We start from the raw sequence: 15,528 nt of genomic DNA on the forward strand, positions 1-15,528 counted from the left end.
GTAAAGACGGGCCGCTTACGCAGCTGCCGGCGAGCCGCCGACTGGCTGGTCCCCTCCATCCACCTCACCCTCCCCGCCCCTCCCTCCCGGCAGCCCCAGCCCCGGCGAGCACCCAGCTAGCCGCCTCCTGCAGGGGCTCGGGAGAGCAATTCGGCGGCCCTGGCAGGGCAGCTGAAGCCATGGAAGCCTCCGCAGGTGATGACAAGGACCCCGGGGACCTCCAGGCCCACCGCCCAGCTGCACCCGCCGCAGTCCAGAGTGCCAAGTGCCAGGGGGTGGGGTGGGGGCCGCGGGCCGCGAGGAGGAGGGGACGGAGCGCCCGGCAGGCAGCCTGCCCTCCAAGCCTTCTGGCTGCAGCGGCCCAGCTGTCAGCAGCCGGGGGCTCAGCTGCCCGTCTGTCCCCCGCCCGTGCTCACCCGCCCCGGTCTATCTCTTTTTCCTAACCCCGCAGGTCGCTGATCAGGGCCAGGCGGCTGCAGCAGCGACTGCAGAGGCGCTGCGCCAAGCCGGGCCGGAGTGGTGCGAGCCGGCTGGGCTGCGGAGGGCGAGTGGACTCAGGTGAGGAGGCCGCGGCGGAGCTGGGAGCTGGCCCCACCACCGCCGCAGGTGGGGGCCGCTTGCAACCGCTCGCTGCGGTAGAATCCCTTGGAGGGCACCAGCCTAAGAGGGGTTAATCGTGACTCATTCTTACCCTCCCTTCATTCCCCTACATCCCTTTAAGCGCTTCCCTCCCTCCCCCTCCTTGAAATGTACGAATTAGAGGGTGCTGATTGCAGCAGGGAAGATGCCCAAAGTGGGCGATTAGCAGGTTTTTAGGGAACCCACCCCCCAATTTTTATTTGTCTTCCTCTTCTGGAATTTGGCAAACATTTAAGCTTCTCTTTTCCTTCTTGGAGGAGGAGCAGGGGTACCTGGGGATGGGAGAAGGATGGAACCCCATACCCACCCCAAGGTCAAGTGCCAGTGACTGCTTCCGTCCCATCTTTCCCTCTGAGAAGCATCAGGGCCCTGCAGTAGATCTGGGGGAAAAAATGCCCGTAAGTCCTAGAGTGGACGATCTGAGCCTCAATCTCCCTGGAGCTTCCCTGGGATATGAAGCCTTCCACTCCCCAGCAGGGAGCTGGGCTGTTTGCAACACCTACTAGCCTGGGGAGCCCCATATTCCCTTTCCCAACCCTGCAGACTGAAGGAGAGGCCGGTCACATGCTGCCTGTTTCTTCTGCCTTCTCTGCCCATCTGGTGGTGTCGGGATGGGCTGGAGGAGCTTCTCAGAAAAAGGTGATCTCTGCAGGCAGAGTTGTGTAAGAAAAGTGCCAGAGATTGGGGTTCTAGGCCCTTAACTTGCTAGTTGGCCACAAGTAGCCATCTTAAAATTCTTTAGGCGTGGGTGTCTGTCTGCTCATCTGTTAAATGCAGGAATTGGAATAAATGATCTGTATAATTTTAGTATATCACTCAAGCAGCTTTTACATGTCAGGGGGACCCCTCTGCTAAGGCAATTTAAATTTGGGTCCATGAAATAACTGGGGTTTCCTCAGTTGATCTCTTTCAACTCTGACTTCTTAAGTGAAACACTGACCTTGTGGGCCTGAAGGAACTGGAGGTGCCAGACAGTCTTATGTTGACATCCCTGAGCTACCAAGTGACTTCCCTTCCCCCAGCTTCAGTTTCTCCATCTGTAAATCTAGGGGTACACCCCGCAGAGGGCTGATGTGAAAATTAAATGAGATGTATGTGGAAGCACCTAAAATAGTTCCTGTGCCTGGCACATAGTAAGTTCTCAGGAACTCAGGACTTGGGAGATGGACTGGGGAAAGAGAAGAGGTGGCTGCTTTTAGTCCTCTTCTCCTGCCCCTCCCCTGCCTGTCTCTTCCACACCCCTGCAGATGGTGTCCCTGCCAGGGGTAATGAATGCTGAAGTGTATTGGGCCACCAGGCTGAGGGCCTAGGCAGCAACATTTCCACTGCAAGGGTTGTGACATCATTCTAGCAAATGATGGTCCTAAGGAAGCCTGTAGCCGAGCACCGGGTTTGGAAACTCCTGGCATCCAAGGGCGGAGTCTCTGATGGAACAGAAGAAGCAGAATCTTGTGTGCTGGCAGCAAGGCAAGGATCAGGTCTTCCGGATCTCACACGAATCCCACTGTGGCTCTCTTGCCCTCCCTGGAGTGTCTCCCTAGAGTCATCCTGAGGCCAGGCAGTCAAGTATTTGGTGCCTGTATTTTTGATTCTTTATCTTCCTTCCTGCTGTCATTTTCAGCCTAGCACTCAAGCCTTTCTCACTCCTTTTTATTCCACAGATACTTCCTGCCTTTTGACAGCATGATAAAGGAGGTTATCCATAGGGTCGGGTGCGGAATTTTGCTGCTGCACCATTTGGGCCAAAAGAAGTTGTCATGTCCCCCCACCCCCACCCTAAATTTCTGTTTGGCAGAGACCCTGTCATTTTCCTTTCTGTGTCTCCAGTCTCTGGCCCATGAGTAGGCCCAAAATAGGTGTTCCATAAGTGTTGAATGAAACAAACTTGAGGAAATTGTGTCCCTAAGCCAGCTAGGTTAGGGAGAAACTGTGGGAATGTGTTGATTGTATAGGTGAAAGCCATTTTAAGTGTAGGACATTGTCCAGGTTGTTGGTTGTTATTATTATTGCTATTACAACTACTGTTATTATTGCTATTGCTGGTGATTAACAGATGCTTTGCCTTCTCCTCTAGGGCTCCTGACTAGATCAAAAGGGGCCAGATGTGCCTGGGTGGGTGGTGATGTTGGCAAAAAGGGATCCAGATGGTGCTGGCTGGTGTGAGATGACTGTGAAGGGAGGAGGATTGGGAAAGGAATGATTCTAGCCATTTTCTGTGTTTGAGGGAGGGAGCAGATAATTAGAATCAAATGGGCCAACATGGATATTAAGTAGAAAGTCAGGAGACCCAGGTCCCATGTCCCGTTGAACCACTGCTTTATTATGTGACCTTGGGCCAGTCAGGCCTCCCCTCAAGGCCTCGCTGTGCCCATCTATATAATGATGGGACTGGACTAAGTGATTTCTAAGACCCCTTCAGCTTCTGATATTCTGTCAAGTGGATTTTGTTAAATAAGAATCGGACAATTATTATTACCCTCAAAGTCATTTATGAAGTCCCAGACTATTAACTATCTCAGGTAATCCTTAAAGAAAACTATGCCTATTTCAAAGATGAGGAGACTGAGGCTTGGAGAGATTAAGTGACTTGCTCAGGATTGCACAGCTAAAACTGTTACCTGACACCAGGTCTGTCTGGATCATCCTCTTCCAAAGGTTTCCCTGCCTCTTCATGCGTACCTTGCTGATGCTGAGTTGTGTGTGCACTTGCAGGTGTGAATAGGGGTTTGGAGAAGAAAAAGCTGTGAACAATTTATGGTGGGAGATCAGGCATTTCTCCCAGGTGATTGTTGCAGGGTATTTCCTGGTTGAAAACTGTGTGAGCCAGGAATGGAGAGTTTTCCTTTCACCATGAGCTCTGCTGTGCTGATGGTTGGTGGATGCCCCTTTACTGAGGATGATGGTTAGGCCTGAATGACAGTCAGGACAGACACACTTTTTTCGTCTTCTTATGTGTTGTGCTCTGTTTTACACAGGTTCAGTAATTTACTGCTCAGATCATCCATTATGTAGGCACTATATGTAAATTTACCCATTTGTATAAGTGAGAAAGCCAGGGTAGAGAGGCGAAGGGTCTTATGCAGAGTCATACAACCAGTGTGTCATAGAACCGAGAAAATGTTTAGCTGGAAGTACACTGGACTGGGTGTCCAAAGGGTTGCTTTTAGTCTGAGCCCTCTTAATAACTGAGTAACCTTGGGTCAGCCAGTTTCCCTCCGAGAGTTCCCATCCCTCAAATGATCTGCATGCGGCCGGGCACGGTGGCTCAAGCCTGTAATCCCAGCACTTTGGGAGGCCGAGACGGGCGGATCACGAGGTCAGGAGATCGAGACCATCCTGAGTAACACAGTGAAACCCCGTCTCTACTAAAAATACAAAAACTTAGCCGGGCGAGGTGGCAGGCGCCTGTAGTCCCAGCTACTCGGGAGGCTGAGGCAGGAGAATGGCGTGAACCCGGGAGGCGGAGCTTGCAGTGAGCTGAGATCCGGCCACTGCACTCCAGCCTGGGTGACAGAGCGAGACTCCGTCTCAAAAAAAAAAAAAAAAAAAAAAAAAAAAAGATCTGCATGCATCTACTGACTCTAAAAGGCCTACATGCAACCTTGTTCCAGTATTGGAGGTGGGGGGGATTCCTGAACTTGCTAAACATTGATCAGCGTTTGTCCTTATTTATTAGCTAGGCCCTGGGCTAAGTGCATGCATGCAGGAAAGAGTAAATGGTGAGTCCTAGTTGCAGGAAGCTCATATCTAACAGAGGGAGACAGATACCTAAACATGCAGATATGAGAAAACATCTGGAAGCTATAAGACATACTGATATGTGTGTGATGGGAGGGGACAGGGAGAGGGGAATGATCTTTCCTACTGAGTAGGTCAGGAAGGCTTTAGAGAGATGATGCCATTGTTATCTCTATTTTTGGCATTGAGCTTGTGAATAATAATTTAATAATAATAGTAAAGGGTTGTATTTGATTTAGAATGTTTCCAAACAGCCCTAAAGACTTACTGGCTCCTGTCCTCGTCGATACACAAGGTGGACACAGAGTCTCGGGGACCATCCAAGCTCACTCTGTAGCACAGTTTCAATGGAACTCTCCATTTGTCCCAGGTAGACCAGAACCTTTCCTGTCCTTAGAGACTTCTAGAAGCAGGATTTTGAAATTCCTCTGACAAAGACTGTCTTGTGCCTATAACCATCTTCTAGGCTTGGGGAATTCTTCTTCATTTCTATTCTAGGCATCCCACCTGCCTGGAGGAACACCTAACACCTGAGAGGTGAAGTCATTTGCCTAGGATTACTCAGCAGGGCTTGGTTCATAACTCTGGCCTAATGGGGATTGCATTTCTAAGCCACATGGGGTCTTTCTACATTTAGGCCACCAGAGGCCCCGGGTGCCAGTTCTCCATTTGATGGGCAGCTGGTGCTGAGGGAAGTCTCAATGCAGGTGGTCTGAAGCTCAAGCCGAGGGCCTTGGAGAGGCTGAGGCCTGTGTGCCCCAGGCTGCTTTGCATTAATGGACAGATATTTGTGACATGTTTGTCACATGCTCAGCACTGTCCTCTGAATTGAGGTGCTGAGCCAACCAAAAGGGAGTGGCTAGAGAGCAGCCTGGCGCAGCCGGAAGAGCCAACACTGAGGAGTCAGGAGACTTGGGTCCTCACCCCAGCTCTGCCATTGACCCACTGGGTGGCCTTAGGTCAGACCCTTTGCTTTTCTAAGGCTGCAAAATGGGAGTCACGAGTGATGATCTCTAAGAGCCCTTCTAGCTCTGAGTGGCTAACAATTCAGAAACTCTTTCTTCTTCTTCTTCTTCTTTTTGTTTTTTGGAGGCAGAGTCTTGCTCTGTCACCCAGGCTGGAGTGCAGTGGTACGATCTTGGCTCACTGCAACCTCCGCCTCCCGGGTTCAAGTGATTCTCCTTCCTCAGCCTCCTGAGTAACTGGGACTATAGGCATGTGCCACCATACCCGGATAATTTTAGTATTTTTAGTAGAGACGGGGTTTCACCGTGTTAGCCAGGCTGGTCTCGAACTCCTAACCTCAGGCAATCCATTTGCCTTGGCTTCCCAAAGTGTCTTTCTTCTGTTCTGTAATGACTTTGGGGGTAGAAGGGTGGATAGGATACATATAATTGTAACTTGAGGAATAATAAACATAACAAGAGGCATGAACAAATGCTCTGTGGATTTGCTGGAGGGAGAGGGCTTGGGAAAGGCTCAATTCAAAAGCCACCTCTTCAAAAATAGCATGATGCAGATATGGTTAGATGAAGTTATGAGTTTTTGTTTTTTGTTTTAACCAAGAGGAGTAACAGAAGATTGCTGTCATACTGGTACAGGAAGTCTGTAGCAGAGTAGTAGGTCTTGGACTTAGATTTCACAAAGATCAGTGCATTTGGGAATCCATCCTCAGTTAGCTAGCTTATTTTACCAGATGAGGACATTCAGATGACACGTAGGGTTCTCTTTATTATCACTGTCATATAATAAGAGAAATATTTTATTTCTATTATTTTAATATTTCTATTCCCCCAAGTAATGAGGCCATGTTATCAGGGGGAAAATGGTATTCCTTCAAATTGAATACATTTTGCTTTGTTAAAAACTCACTGCATTGTCTGTATTTTCCTCATTTTGCCACAGACTAGTGTTCTCATGTTTGGCTCTGAAGTTGGGCTGCTGGGGTTTGAATCTTGGCCCAGTTATTTTTTCCCTCTGTTTCCTCATCTGTAAAACTGGGAAATGATGTTGTCTCCTAAGGTTATTAGGAAGTCTCTACACCAAAATGAAATATGGTAAGCAAGGGATGTCAAATGTAGTTGTCTACAAAGGTAAAACAGGCTGGTTGGGCTGTTTGGGTATTGTAGCAAATTGGAAAGTGCTTGCTTGAAAGAGGCAGCTGCTATCCTGCTCCCACCATTCTTGCCTACAAGAACGTGTGCCCAATATTGTCAGATCTTCTGATTTATAAGATAGAAATCTGCATTTTTTGTGACATCTCCTAATTTTTAAAAATGTAGCTGATTAGCCAATATTTTTAAATGCACATATTAAAATGTGTGTGTGGCCGGCCATCCATTTGTGACCTCAGATGTAAAGTTTTAGATACTGGGCACATAGTGCTCAGTCATTATTGGCTGACCCACAGATGAAGGCAGAGAAAGGAAAGAAGGCTGGAAAAGCAGCCTAGGCCAGGGAATGCCTTGTTTGCAAGGCTAGGGCATTTAGCCTGACTTTGGCAGCTTGTGATCTTCTGCTTCTGGCTCCCCCTGCTTCACAGGCCCTGGTGGTGTCCCTTCCCTTTCGGCAGCAGTCAGGATTGAGTCTCTGAGGATTGAGGCCTCCAGATACCTCTGTACCCCTTGAAGCTGGCCCTGGCCACACCTCCCTACCACAGGGTCTCTGGAAGCTTGGTCGGCAGCTTCAGAAGAGGGAACTTGGCTGGTGGCCTGTGCAGCCTGGCACAGAAGCCACCTTTGAGAAAGAGGGGTAGAGAGAGGCTCCTAGCAGGTCCTCAGTGGGTGGGGTAGTTCCTGTTCTTTGGAAGCCACGCCGGCCTTGCAGCAGCACTTCTGCCTCCCTCTCCTTGGGTTGTGCTGTGGTCTGGACAGCAGGCAGTCTGTCTGTGGACAGATCTCACACATGGTCCCTGCAGAGGAAAAGTTGGGATCTGGTTGCAGAGACAGCCTAGAGTATTCTTAGAGAAGGACCTCAGAGGAGCTCTTAATTAGCAGAAGGAACCCTACTACAGTTTCAGGGCCTTCTAGGATTCAGATTAAAGCCACTGATGACAGTTTACATTCTTTGTGGCTCCAATTAATCAAATATTCATCAAGCACCTGTCATGGTAAAGTTCTATTCTGGCCATGGTGAAGGAATTCAAAGAAGTATTTACATACATTCATTCAACCAACGTATACTGAGGATCTGCTCTACACACAGGCACCAAGATGTGGTCCCTACCCTCAGGGAGCTATTTAGCCTGGTTGGAGGGAAGGTATGTGGGTGGTGCACAGGGCCTAACACATAGAAATATTAACAACAGCTGCCCTTTGACTGTGTCTTCTGAGTATGAGGTGCTAGCCTTCATTAGCACCTATTTTAGAGGGTGGATGGGGATTTAATGGAATCTTCATCTAAAGCACTCAGCAGTGTGCCTGCCACACAGTGATATAGCTGCGTTATTGGTAGCCTGGAAAACTGGGCAGATGCAGAAGAAAGGCAACATACAGATGGGTCAGAGAAAAAAAGAAGCAGTCAACCAAGCTGGACCCACTTAGCATATGTTATCCTTGTTTTTTTTGAGACGGAGTCTCGCTCTGTCACCCGGGCTGGAGTGCAGTGGCCAGATCTCAGCTCACTGCAAGCTCCGCCTCCCGGGTTTACGCTATTCTCCTGCCTCAGCCTCCTGAGTAGCTGGGACTACAGTCGCCCGCCACCTCGCCCGGCTAGTTTTTTTTGTATTTTTTAGTAGAGACGGGGTTTCACTGTGTTAGCCAGGATGGTCTCCATCTCCTGACCTCGTGGTCCGCCCATCTCAGCCTCCCAAAGTGCTGGGATTACAGGCTTGAGCCACTGTGCCCAGCCTGTTATCCTTGTTTTATAGAGGAGGACACTGAAACTCAGAGAGGGGAGGAAATTTGTTCAAGGTTACACAGCGGCTGTGCAGCAGAGCCTACACTTGGATGCCAGTCTCTTTGGCATCAGAGCTGCATTCTTCCCTCTAAGCCATACTGCCTCTAAAGAAGTGATCAGTGGGCCAGGCACGGTGGCTCACACCTGTAATCCCAGCACTTTGGGAGGCCAGGGCGGGTGGATCATGAGGTCAGGAGATCGAGACCATCCTGGCTAACACAGTGAAACCCTGTCTCTACTAAAAATACAAAAATTAGCCAGGCGTGGTGGTGGGCGCCTGTAGTCCCAGCTACTCAGGAGGCTGAGGCAGGAGAATGGCGTGAACCCAGGAGGCGGAGCTTGCAGTGAGGCCAGATCGCGCCACTGCACTCCAGCCTGGGCAGCAGGGCGAGACTCCATCTCAAAAAATAATAATAATAATAAAAAAATAAGAAGTGATCAGTGAACAAAAAATAAATTAAACTACCATTTGTTGAACACATACAACAGGTGAGGCGCTGTGCTGCTTGGTAAGATAGGAAGTTTTTTAACAGTTGAGGAAACTAGGACCACTAGAAGGAAGAAACTGGCCCAAAGTTATATAAGCACAAGGGGTGGGGTGAGGACTCCCACACAGGTATACAGAATGTGGCTTCCCACACTGTAGTGACAGAATAGTAGTTTTCAAGGGTAAAGGTATTCAAAGTGCAGGCATGGGAGAGATTGTGAGCTTCTGCATGCCCTGAGAGACAGATACCAGACCAGTCCTTGCAAGTGCCAGCAAGGAAGGCAAAATTTGGCTCAGTTCAAGGGATAAAAGGGAGAAAATTGTAAAAAAAAAAAAAAAAAATCTAGTAACAAAACAATGTGTTTTGAGAGCTGGCACCTAATCTCTGGGCTGCTCACATAGGGCTGGATGTTCTAGGAGGAATTCTTGCCATAGGATGGAGTTTGGAAAGGCTGTGCTTGATAGCTGTAACCCAGAGGATATGGAATCCTAGTATAGGGCTGTTCACAGGTGAGGCAAGCAGTGGGTGCCACTGGCATTCCCAGGAGAAAGAGTAGCCGTAGGTTGGGACTATCTGAGAAGGCTTCCCGGAGGAAGAGGAGGAACTAGAACAGGATCTAGAGAGCTGGCACTCGGGAAGGGAGTGGAGGAGGACTGTGTAAGGACAGTGAGTCTGAGGACACTGAGCTCTCTAGTCTGGCTAGGCCATCGGTCTGGTGCCCTTCAGCAAAGGGCAGCTCCCTGTCCTTTCTGGCTTTTAAAATGGTGGAAACAGAGGCACAGTAAATCCTGGGTCCTGCGTTTTTCCCAAAGCCTCATTAGGCAGCCAGTTTGGCACCACTTCCCCTGTCTTACTTCCCACACATCCCCTCTGTCTACATTGTAAGATTCGCCCCCCTTCCAGCCTCCCTTTCAGAAGTGGCAGACTTTGGACATCAAGCCCCAGAGGGAGAAAGGGTGTGCTAAACATCACCTCTGCTGTGAGGCAAACGTCATGAGGCAACCTACGTCTTCTGACAGTAGCCACCTTCCCCACTTTTGGGGCTCAGAGCCAAAAGGGGAGGAGCCTCAGCTCCATCCACTTAAGCCGCCCTGGGCCTTCTGGGAGCCATTCGCTGCTTCAGAGTCAGGCCTGGCTCATTTCCAGTTCTGCCACTTGTTAGCCTGGGACTTCAGACAAATTGTGTTACCCCCTGGGCCATTTTCTCATCCACCAAGGAGAAATCGATTATTCCTGCCTGAGAGGAGATGGGATGATCTGTTGCTGTCCTCTGTGGGAAAGAGCCTGGTATATAGCAGATGTCCCCACAAACACTGCTTCCTCCTGTCTCTATGGGCCTCGGTTGCTTTTCTGACCCTCTAAGTCCCGACTGTTGTCCAGGTTAATGATAACAGCTACACTACACGTCAGGCACAGGGGATATGTGACCTTATAGCATCCTCCTGACAGCCCAGGTAAGGAAAGCGTTATTACAGAAAAGGAAGCTGAGTTGTAGGAAATTTAAGTAATTTGTCCATGGTCCCACAGATCTTGCACGGTGGCTGAGCTACCAAATACCTGATTCCAGAGCCCAAACTCTCCCTGCCCCTCATTTTGCTTTCTCATTCTCTTCCTCTCCCCATTTCTGTTCTCTTAGGCCTGTGAATGTGCATTCCTTCCTCCTCAAAGCTTAGGTGGGCTCTTACACCAAGGTTGCTAGCCCTGCACCTGATAGGAGTGAGGTGGCCTAAGAGCTAGAGAAGGACATTTTGATGGTTTATGACTTCAGAAAAGTCCCTGAGAGACCCTCGGACGTGTTCTACCTCAGGTCAGCAGTCTTTCCTCCCTGCCATTCCTTTCTACCTCAATTACTTTTACTTGCCCCGTTCCCTCTGGCTGAAATTTTCTTCCTACTACTACTGCTATCTCATCATGTTCAGATCTGTCTCAAGGCCCCAGCTCAAAAACTGTCTTTCAGGGGACCCCCTTCCAACTCCCACAGCTCCTTCACAGAGCCCAGGCTCTTAGTCACCAGTCTAAGCTCTGTGCTCTCAGAGGATGGAGGGGACCTGACCCCTCCACACCCTCCTATTCCGTGACTGCAGAGACCAGCCCTCCCTGGGTGGCACCCAGGGCCCAGATTGGAGCTGTGGACCATTTGAGCCAACTCTCTGTGGCTTCCTTCTGGAGAGCCCCTTCCCCCTCCACAGAACAGGGCCTCCTCGCTCTGGGGCCGTGTGCCTAAGAGAGAAGGCCTCAGAGGTTGTTAGGCCTGGCAGAGGTCGGTGTTGTAAGGAATCCCTGAGGCCAGCCATCCAGATGAAAAAGACCAGGATCCAAGCCCAGGCAGCACCGGCCCCCTTGCCCTGCTCTCTGAGTGGTTGGGAACAGAGAGTGCAGGCTGGAGCTGGATACACTTGAACTGCTGTCTTGGTCTCTGCCATGGACTGACTTTGAGACTGGGCAAGTCACTTAATTTATCTGACCCTTAGTACCTCAATAGTAAAAATGGGCATCATAATTAGAACCCAGGCCTCCTGACAGCAAAGCTGGCATGAGAGTTAAACTAGATTAGAAATCTTCTATGTGTAAAGCCCCTACCTAGCCCAGGGGCTTTATTTATTAGACACAGTAGGTTCTTAATAAACGCCAGTACCCTTCCATCCATATTGTATAGGAATCTCTTTATAACTTCTCTACTTTCCCAAAGCGCCAGCACATCTTCGTTTCATAGTGAGCTCCCTCCTCACTGGAGGTATTCTAACTGGGTCCGGGTGACTGCAGAACAGGAATGTTATTCCGAGAAACAGAACTTCAGTCAGGTGGATGTTGGGCTTTGAAACCTTCAGATTCTTTCCTGTCCAGCATTTTTGCAATTCTGTGAAGACTTGACTCAGATCTCGTTGGCCAATTATTAGAAATCAGTTGGGGTTCAGCTTGGGTGTCTGTTTTGCACAGATAAAAGACAGAATTCTGCTGGAGTTGTGAACTAATTGAAGGCTTTCTCCCAAGAGGTGGCAAGGGTAGAAACAAAATCAGGCCCAGGAGGAAGGACTCCAAGGGATCCTGTGAAGGGAATCTGGCTGGGATATTAGGGGCATGCGGCTAAATGTTTAGATCGAATTTGGGGAAGGCTCTACCACAGCTGCTAGAAATAATTTCCTGGGGCAAGGATTGTTTGATTTGTCTCTGAATCCCCAGTGCCCAGCACAAACCAGGTACACAGGAAACATTCTAGAAAAATGCTGTGAGTGACAAGAAGCTTTGGTGTCCCTATCAGATGGAATCCTGGGTTGAGGGATTCCTTGGGAGTGGAAGCCATGTGGGAGTTTCGTACTGTGTGTGTGTATGTGTGTGTGTGCGCGCGCCTGTGTCTGTGTATATCTGTGTCTGTATATATGTCTGTGTCTGTGTATGTGTGCCTGAGTGTGTGCCCATGTGTGTGCCTGTGTGTGTGTCTGCCTGTGTATCTGTGTGTATGTCTGTGTGTCTGTGTGTGTATCTGTGGGTGTGTCTTGTGTCTGTGTGTGTGTGTATGTCAGTGTCTGTGCGTGTCTGTGTATGTGTGCCTGTGTGTGTCTGTGTCTGTGTGTGTGTCAGTGTGTTCTCTGTGTGTATGCCTATGTGTATGTGTCTGTGCCAGTGTGTCTGTGTGTATCTGTGTATGTGTGTCAGTGTCCGTGCGTGTGTCTGTGTGTGTGTATCTGTGTATGAGTGTCAGTGTCTGTGTGTGTGTCTGTGTGTCAGTGTCTGTGTGTGTGTGTGTGTTGTTTGTGTTGTTTGCCTGGCTTCCTAAGACGACTCCTGTTGCTATGCCTTCTCTTTCTTTCCTCCACTCCTTCCCATCTTCTTCCTTCTAGCTTTATTGAAATATAGTTGATATACAGCAAGCTTCACATACCTAAAGTACAGTCTGGTAAATTTTGACATATTTCTAGACTGATGAAACCATCACCACAATTAGGAGAGTGAATATCTCCACCATCCCCAAAAGCTTCCTCCCCATTCATCGTCAGGCAATGACTGATCTGCTTTCTGTCAGTACAGATTATTTCGCATTTTCTAGTAGTTTATATAAATGGAATAATATGCACATTTCTGGTTTGACTTTTTCACTCAGCATAATTATTTTGAGATTCATGTTGTATGTACTAATAGTTTATTCCTTTTTTTTTTTTTTTTTTTTTTGGTGAGAGTCTCACTCTGTCGCCCAGGCTGGAGTGCAGTGGTATGATCTTGGCTCAATGCAACCTCCGCCTTCCGGCTTCAAGCACTTCTCCTGCCTCAGCCTCCTGAGTAACTGGGATTACAGGCATGCACCACCATACCTGGCTAATTTTTTGTAGTTTTAGTAGAGACAGGGTTTCACCATGCTGGTCAGGCTGATCTTGAACTCATATTCCATAGTATGGAGAAAGGATAAATCATCATTTGTTTATACATTCATCTGTTGATGGACATTTAGTTTTTTCAGTTTTTTGACTATTACAAGTAAAGCTGTTATAAATGTATGTGTATAAATCTTTCAAGGGACATATACTTTCCTATTTTCTTGGGTAAGTTCCTAGGAGAAGAATAGCTTTGGTATTCTTTCTGGTATTCATTTGGTAAATATATATGTAACTTTTTAAGAAACTGCCCGAGTGTTTCCAAAGCATCTGTACCATTTGACATTCCTACTGGCAACATTATGGGAGTTTCAGCTCCTCTACATCCTCATCAGTACTTGGTATGGTCAGTCTTTTTAATCTTAGCCACTCTAATAGGTTTGTAATGGTATCTCCTTATGACTTTAATTAGCATTTTCCTAATAACTAATGCTGTTGAGCATCTTTTTGTGTCTATTTGACAGCCACACATCCTCTTTGGTGAGGTATCAGTTCAAGTATTTTGCCCATTAATTTTTAAAAACTGGGCCGTTGGCCTTTTTATTGAGTTGTATGAGAGTACTTTATACATTCTAGATATAAGTTCTTTGTTAAATATATATTTTGCAAATATATTCTCCCAGGGTGTAGGGCTAGCCCTAGAGTGCCTTGTGGAAGTTTCATACTTAGTGTGTATGAGTGGGTGAGAGAGACACTGACAGAAAGACTAGTTTCCTGAGAGGCTCCGGCTTCTTTTTTTTTTTTTTTTTTTTTGGAGGCAGGGTCTCACTCTGTCAGTCTGTCACCAAGGCTGGAGTACAGTGGCACCATCATGGCTCACTGCAACCTCCACCTCCTGGGCTCAGGTGATCTTCCCACCTCAGCCTCCCAAATAGTTGGGACCACAGGTGTGTACCACCATACTTGGCGGATTTTTTTTTTTTGAGATGGAGTTTTGCCCTTTTGCCCAGGCTGGAGTGCAATGGTACGATCTCAGCTTACTGTATCCTCTGCCTTTTGGGTTCAAGCGATTCTCCTGCCTCAGCCTCCCAAGTAGCTGAGATTACAGGCATACACCACCACGCCTGGCTAATTTTTGTATGTTTAAGTAGAGACGGGGTTTTACCATGTTGGCAGGCTAGTCTTGAACTCCTGTACTCAAGCCATTTGCCCACCTCGACCTCCCAAAGTGCTGGGATTACAGGCATGAGCTACTGCGCCTGGCCCAGACTCCAGCTTCTGAATTCAGTTCTTCCCTTCTACCACCAAGAATCATGGAAGGATAGTACCTGGACCTACATGAAGCTCACAGGTCTCAACAGTCTTATTTTGCAAACAGGGAACCTAAGTCCCTTAGATGCCATGAAGGTTTAGTGTCAGAGCCCACAAACAGCTCTGATGTCCAGAGAGGCCTGGCTGGCCCTTGATGCCTTTTATTCCTGTGACCCTGGGCGAGTAAGGTAACTTAGCATCCCTCATCTTGTGAGGATGTGCACAGCAGTGCCTTCCTGTGGCTGAGAGGCTGGAGTAGAGTTCTCCAGCCGACCCTCCCAACAGCAAGGGCGAGGAGCGTGTGTCAGCACCAATGCCATCAAAAGGCCTTTTGGAGGCAGAGATGGAGAGGCTATCTATTCAGGAAGGAAGGTTTGTTGAGCTCCACACTGACCAGATTGGGGGATGCACTGGCCGGAGCAGTGCTCACAGCTTTACTGCTTTGCTCTGAGCTATGTGGTGCCTGGACGAGGACCTTGTGACTTCTTCTGCCAGACCTCTTTCTCAGCTCGTCAGCATCACATACACGTGTGTGCATGCACGTATATATGTAGGCTCAGTAACTCCCAAGGGGTGGGAGACTGTGGTCTACAGGTGGGGATGTGTGTAAACAGCCTGTATCCTATTGGTGCACGATGTGCTCCAGCTGTGAATTCTGTCTCCCTTAAGGCTACACACAAGCATTCAGGCCTGGATTGAACTTGGAAAATAAGTAGGCTGAAGAGGCTTGGGAGAGCTTTCCAGGAAGACGGCACTGCATAGGCAGAAGTCCAGTGAATTTTCAAGATGAATTGCAAAGGAGGTGTGTGGGAAATGAGGCTGACAAGGCAGACAGAGGTCGGGTTGTCACAACTGCTCTATGAGGTGGGATGTGTTATCTCCACTTTATAGATGGGCAGACTGAGGGACCCAGAGGTAAGAGCGGTATGCCTTAGGTAGAAGTCATACTCAGGGGCAGAGCTGAGCATACTGGCCCCAAGCACTGTGGTCTCCATACCATACCAGGCTTTGTCCCAAGAGGGTGAGAGGATGGAGCTCTCTCAGGGTCCCTCTTCCTGGTTCTTGGATTGATGGGATGGGGTTCTCAGAACTGTCAGGTCATCTGTTTGGCTGCCTGACTTCCCTCAGCAGGTGTTTACTAAGCCTTG

General features: G+C 48.6%; 1 protein-coding gene across 8 annotated transcripts in view; it reads left to right on the plus strand.

Moving 5' to 3' along the window:
- Positions 1 to 84: 84 nt before the first annotated feature.
- The window catches only part of LOC105496113 (syntaphilin), a 42,406-nt gene continuing 26,962 nt past the window's right edge, over positions 85 to 15,528 (plus strand). For 6 of the 8 annotated variants that reach the window (XM_071079559.1, XM_071079561.1, XM_011766219.3 and 3 more), the window contains exons 1-2: positions 85 to 195; positions 452 to 558. The gene's annotated coding sequence lies outside the window, so the exon portion shown is untranslated. Of the gene's footprint in view, positions 196 to 451; positions 559 to 15,528 lie in introns of those variants that run through there. The other 2 variants (XM_011766224.3, XM_011766225.3) reach the window with 2 other exon arrangements.

Source organism: Macaca nemestrina, chromosome 15 (assembly GCF_043159975.1).
Source record: "Macaca nemestrina isolate mMacNem1 chromosome 15, mMacNem.hap1, whole genome shotgun sequence".
Classification (NCBI taxonomy): domain Eukaryota; kingdom Metazoa; phylum Chordata; class Mammalia; order Primates; family Cercopithecidae; genus Macaca; species Macaca nemestrina.